The following is a 6,000-nucleotide window of genomic DNA, read 5'->3' on the forward strand; positions in this document are numbered from 1 at the left end:
ATGTTCTGGAGGCAGAAGAGGTGGTGGTTACGGATTTTGGCATAGAGATGTAGCCAAAAACTAATATATTGGTGGCTACAGCTTGAGTGACAGTACGCCTGGTGTTTTTGTGGATCCATTTGAAGATTTTTTATGAGAATGAGTAGCATGTGGAAACAGGAGGAGCTAACTGCATTCACCTAAGAGGCCATAACAAATGTATCATCCAAGATGATTTCCTAGTTTCGTGCTTGGTTAGTAGGGGATGGTAAAGGACAAAGCTATGATGGCCACCAGGTTGAGTCCCAGGGGAAGTTCTTGTTCCAGAAGATCAGCACTTCTGTCTTGTAACAGCTGAGTTTCAAGCAGTTGGTTTTCACCTATTGTGTTACGCAGACCATGCATTTAATGAAATTGGATCTGGTCGTGGGAGACTTGTATGACATTCAGAGGATGAGCCGGCTGTCATTGGCATAGGAGATGATGGCATGAGGTCCAATGACGTTGGCGAGTGGTCCCATGCACATGTTGAATTGGGTAGGGCTGAGAGATGATTCTAAGGAACTAAGCAGATCAGCTCATTGGGCTCGAATGCGTAGGAAAGGAGTCAGACTTGCTGTGTTCCCCTGTGAGGAGGAGCATATCTATTCAAGGGTTGGACCGTAAGTTCCTATTGCGTGTTGTCTTTTGAGGAGGCTGGGGTGTAACAAGGTGTTGAATGCAACTAAGTGGTCCAGCAGTATGAGGGTGCAGAGCTCATCTATGGCGGCAATGAGTGCCGTCTTGGTACTGTGTTAGCTTCTGAAGCCGGACTGGGAGTGGTTAAGAAGGTTGCTGAGTTTCTGGTTGTTAGCCTACTCTATCGCCTTAGCTGGGTACAGTAGTAGGGAGATGGGGCAGAAGCTGCTCAAATCATTGGGGTCTGCTGACCTTTTATTGAGGAGGACTTTTAGTGCAGCATGCTTACAGTCCTCAAGGAATGTTGAGGACTCGAAGGAGGTGTTGATGCAAGTGAGGAATTAGCTGATTGCAGGCCCTCCTAGGTTGTAAACGTGATGTTGAAATGGGTCAGTGGGGGGGCCCCCGAGGAGAATGTTTTACATGACAGTAGTGGTGTTTTCCTCTGTGATTGTTCTCCTTTGGTTAGGTGTCAGACCGAGTGGTCTGTGTACAGCTCTCTGATGATATCCTCAGAGTTTGGTTGTTTTTTTAAGTGATTATAGATCTTTTCAATTTTGCTGCTGAAGCAGTTTGAAAGGTTTTCGCAGAGTACCTGGGAAGGGGTGATGGAGTTTTTTGCATTTTAAATAGTGCTAACTTGACTCGAAGGTATCGGAGCACTTTACATGAGCACCAGTTGCATTGCAGATGGACACATTTACTTTAGTTGGGCACAGGGAGATAAAGTGATTTGCCCAGAATCACAGGATGTTGAGAATCCCTGTCGAGACTCGAACTCAGTTCAACAGCTTCGAGGTCGGCTGCTCTAGCCGTAAGGCCACATCTTACCCCATAAAGTGTTGGGAGGAGGCTTCTAGAGAGGTGAATTCCTGGATGATGGCAACAAGATTTGCTGTTGTTGGAGCTAGTTCTGATCCGAATAGTGAGAAATATTCTTTTGACATCTCTCTGAAGGTAGAGGTAGTTCCTGAAAGTGGCCTTGTAGGTTGCTCTGGCATCAGCATAGTGGTTGGCTCTCCATTGCCTTTCAAACTGTTTACAGTATGTTTTGGAGTCCCTGAGTTCTTCCGTGTACCAGGAGGTCTGTTTGTTGGTTTTACAGCGTTTGTGAGTTTTGATGGGTGCCAAAGCCTAAGCATAGTTAGAGCCTTTACCCACCTGAGACAATTAAGAGATTCAGCTATTCCTAAATTGTTCCAATCCTCACTGTCCTGTCTCACTGCCTTAATGTAATGGTCTCTACTACACAGGCTTCCCCAACACTTCCCTCGGCTCACTGCTATCAGTACAAAATCAGGCCGCTCAAATTGTGCTGGGTCGGAAGAGACATGATCACATTCTCGCCAGTCTCAGATTCCTTCACAGGTTTCCTTCAAAAAACTCTGCATTGTTCACAAGGCCCTACATGACTGGACTCAGAAATACACCTGTAAACTATTTGCTCCATAAACATCCAACTCGAAATCTCAGAGGTCTGCGGTTTCTCCATCTCAGATATAAAAGATTTGAGGCCACTCTCTTCAAAAGGGGTCATCCCTTTGGAGCTCTGTACACACCCTCCTGAGGCTTGAGAATTACTACTTCAAATTCAGGAAATCCTTCAAGATGCACCTCTTCACCATGCCATGCACTATGGTAGACATGGTGTGTCTGACTGACTGACATACATAAGTCTCAGTCACACGATTGACACTAATTCACCTATTTCAAGGAGGCTTCAGACTTCTCCGCATTCAATACTTTGATATCTGTTAATTCTTTGGTGAGACCACTGGACAACATAGTTGATTCAAACGCAAAGCATGGTCTCTTTCCATGATCCTACTAGTGGCCTCCTTAAAGATTAGCAGCTTCTAAATGAGGTAATTTGGAGCAATTAAGAAAAACCCTATATAAAATAAAACAAAATATTGTTTCTGCATATTTTTGGTGATTAAAAATAGATGATGCATTGCAATGCCAATGCTCCACAGGATCTGGAATGAAACACCTAATAGGCAATATCAGGGGGTGAGAGAAAAATAGTTTTCTGGGTGAAACTAAAGCTAGCTATACATTTATTTTAAAATGTTGCTAACAGATAATCTCTGTCAAGTCAGAACAAAAAAAGAAGGAAAAAAGCCTGCACTTATGCCGTTTAGCGTCAACATTCTAAAACGTTAAAAGTCCTATTTGCAAAGGCTTCATTCTACTTCTCCCAAATGCATCTATCAGCACACTATCAGCATTGTATCTGCTATATGCACCTTTAAACACTTCTTTTGTCCAAACATGTGTACACTTAACAGCACACACACTTACTAAAGTCCGTTACAGTTGGTAGCAGAAGCCTTCATTGGGTGCCCGAGTGACTTAAACTGAAAGTCTTGTCTGAAAATACTCACTATTAGAGTACCCACTGTTCAGCGCAAAGTGCCACTCAGCTTAACTGCTAATAATAGTTAATGAGTAGCTCAGCCAGTCTCTTCAGTCTTGATAGCCTTTAACTGGTGTTACTGTGCTGCCTTTACCTTGCCACAAGTATTATACTTTCTTGTGACTTACAAGCTTTCTATCTGCCTAGAAACTGAGTCAGTAATGAATCACCTGCGAGTATACTACAAAACTACAAAAAGGCGAACAAAATGTGTAAATTGACCTAAATCAGGATTTTTTGCAGAAAAAAAAGGTGCCACAAATCTGCAATGATCTCAATCATACTAATGTCTGACTGCTTACTCGGAGCTGGAATAGTACCTTGTTTCACCTCCAAAGGATGAGCTGTCAAGGGGTCAAAGGCGATCTATGAATGGAAAGAAATGCAGTGGTACTTTAGAAACCAAGAAATGGGTACTCCTAACAAGCACTGAAAGGATAACTACGACTTTGGATGCAGAACCTTAGCGTCGGCTAAAACAGCACTGTCAAATTCATTACATGCTACTATCTGACAAGAAACAAATACTTTCTATTATTGTATTGTTTTTAGATTCGTTATGGCATATATGCAGACAAAATATTATACATATATATATATATTCAATTAACTGTAAAACTCAGTAACACCCAGAAGGATGAGAAAACTGAACAAAATAATCTGCAACTATCAAGATCCCGGACCATTAGAAAACAAACGTTCATCAGTAAAAGCAGAGTGAGACAATAAAACGATATATGTGCCAGAGGTGTGTGCTTTAATACTCACACTGTCAACTTCGTAGCACTGCAGCAATTGTCTCAAATAACTTCACAAACGGGCCACGTTGCCCGGTTAGCTCTTTGAAACGTGGGAAGTAAGGAGCAGTTGCACAGCTCGACAAACAAGGACATTAAGAATCTAAGTTTCTATTGCAATTATGTGTGTTTGTAAATAGCCGCATGCCCCCATTAACTATTAAATCATTCACCACTAAACATCAAAGGGTGCACTATAAGAATTATTTAAACCCCATTTAAAAATAAATGTTTAAACGTAGGTGTTCTTAAGAAAGACTGTGTGAAAACACAACCGTAAATAAGAACACGTGATGCACTCACTGCGGCATAAGGACACACTTATTTGGCTACACAAATGGGGTAAACGATGCGCCGTGTACACAGACAATAGTTACAGTGGCTAACAAGCAACTCGTGTCGTTTTGTTTCGTTTTTCAGCTACAAAACTTTTTTTTCTTTTAAATAGATCAACGCAGCATAGAATGACAAATTTCACAGCGCACTCTCAATTTCGTCTGGTGTTTGAAGAACAAAGATAGGCTAGGCTACATCAGTTCCTTTGAATTACGCCTTATGGATTGCCTGCGACCACAGAACGTGTAGCCTCTTTACGAAAATATAGTTTGAAACATTCGATACAGCCCAGTACCACTAACGGTAAAAGCATTTCTGGAAACACTGACAAAAGAAGAGGTCAGTGACGGGAAATGTCACTGACAAGAGAGAGACAATTAATGGTATGAACAGGTGAGAGAACGAGATTGCAAGAAAAGAGAGCGAGAACTACATACACGAAGAGACAGAAAGAGAAAACAGCAGTCACAGAAGGCAGAGAGAGGATGAATTGGTAGAGTGACAGGAGAGAGGGCAGTCGCAGGGAAAACGGGCACTGACGCGCAAGTGCTTGAATCTGTAACAGCGAAGAAGTAGCAAGGCGTGACATTACTGCGATACAATTAGGATGCATCAGAAATGTTCTTACTTGCTAGTTGAAACAGCGTGGACACTGTCAGAATCCCTTCCAGCGCTAATGCTTAAACAGACGTAGAAAAGAAGCACTTTTCTATTCGGCAGCATTGTGTAAAAGAAGGTACGGTGACTCCGCTCACTCGGTAAATCCTTAACAACAGATTAGACGAAAAAAATCTCCTCCACAGTCTCGCCAAGGAGTACTGTGGAGGGCAAGTTAAGGTAACCAACCACCTGTCCGCACTTACACGGACCCTCAGTGAAATCAGCTTAATGCCTGTAGTCCGTTATTGATTTTTTTTTCTAACTGGTGTTTTGCGTCCATAATTTTACACTTCCGGGTCGTCTGGCGGCCAATCTCAGCGCCTAACATATTCTGGGAGAGTTCCGTAATGCGTATTACTACCTGGGATTGGTGCGTCGATGTTGCCCTAGCCAATCCTGGAGCGTTGCACGTATCTCCCAAACAGTTATTGGCTGTGGACACCGCGAGTGCATCTGCTGTGTATAAACAATCGGTGCCATCTTTTACCACAGTTGCAAGTCGCACTCTCTAGCTACTTAGACATCGCTTAATTCAGCGGATGGTCAGTTACTGACCAGACAATAACATGAGACGAGTAGTAATAGCTGGTCTGGGCTACGTAGGCCCTACTACTGGCACGCTCGATGCTAGATAGATGGCGGAAGTGGCGATGCGAGCGGTGATGCGGCCTCCTGGCAGGTTCGTGTAGGGCTCTCACCAGTGGCTTTACGCTAAATGAAGGGTCGCCGCGGCTCCCCGCAGAATGGGCTCAAGATGGGGAGTGGCGGTGAACCAGAGCAGCTTTCTTGAGAGTTCAACTATTTCGTATTCCATCCCATACATACACACGCTTTCGGCAAGGCATGCAGCGGCATATCATAAAGACTGAGGGGCTCCTTCAAATCAATCCCGGGGGCTTTGCTACGCGACTGGGCTGAGCCCAGGAGGTAAACGTGAGTGATAGTTGGATCCTGTCACTGTGGTAGCTTCTCATAATGCGGATTGGTTGGTTACCTTCACTAGTGGCAGCTAGCGAGGCCAAACAGAGCAGGCCTTTCTGGTTACCGTATGCAACTTTTCTAAAGCTCGGCCTGGTCGAAAATTGACATTTATTGTATAGCGGGACTTCGCCTGTGTTAATATCATACACG

General features: G+C 43.6%; 1 protein-coding gene across 6 annotated transcripts in view; it reads right to left on the minus strand.

The window, feature by feature from the left end:
* Positions 1 to 5,105, minus strand: part of CUEDC1 (CUE domain containing 1) — a 673,926-nt gene extending 668,821 nt beyond the window's left edge. For 2 of the 6 annotated variants that reach the window (XM_086954843.1, XM_086954849.1), the window contains exon 1: positions 4,838 to 5,105. The gene's annotated coding sequence lies outside the window, so the exon portion shown is untranslated. Of the gene's footprint in view, positions 1 to 3,378; positions 3,443 to 4,837 lie in introns of all 6 variants that reach the window. The other 4 variants (XM_086954846.1, XM_086954847.1, XM_086954844.1 and 1 more) reach the window with 4 other exon arrangements.
* Positions 5,106 to 6,000: the final 895 nt, after the last annotated feature.

Source organism: Lissotriton vulgaris, chromosome 2_1, assembly GCF_964263255.1.
Source record: "Lissotriton vulgaris chromosome 2_1, aLisVul1.2, whole genome shotgun sequence".
Lineage (NCBI taxonomy): Eukaryota > Metazoa > Chordata > Amphibia > Caudata > Salamandridae > Lissotriton > Lissotriton vulgaris.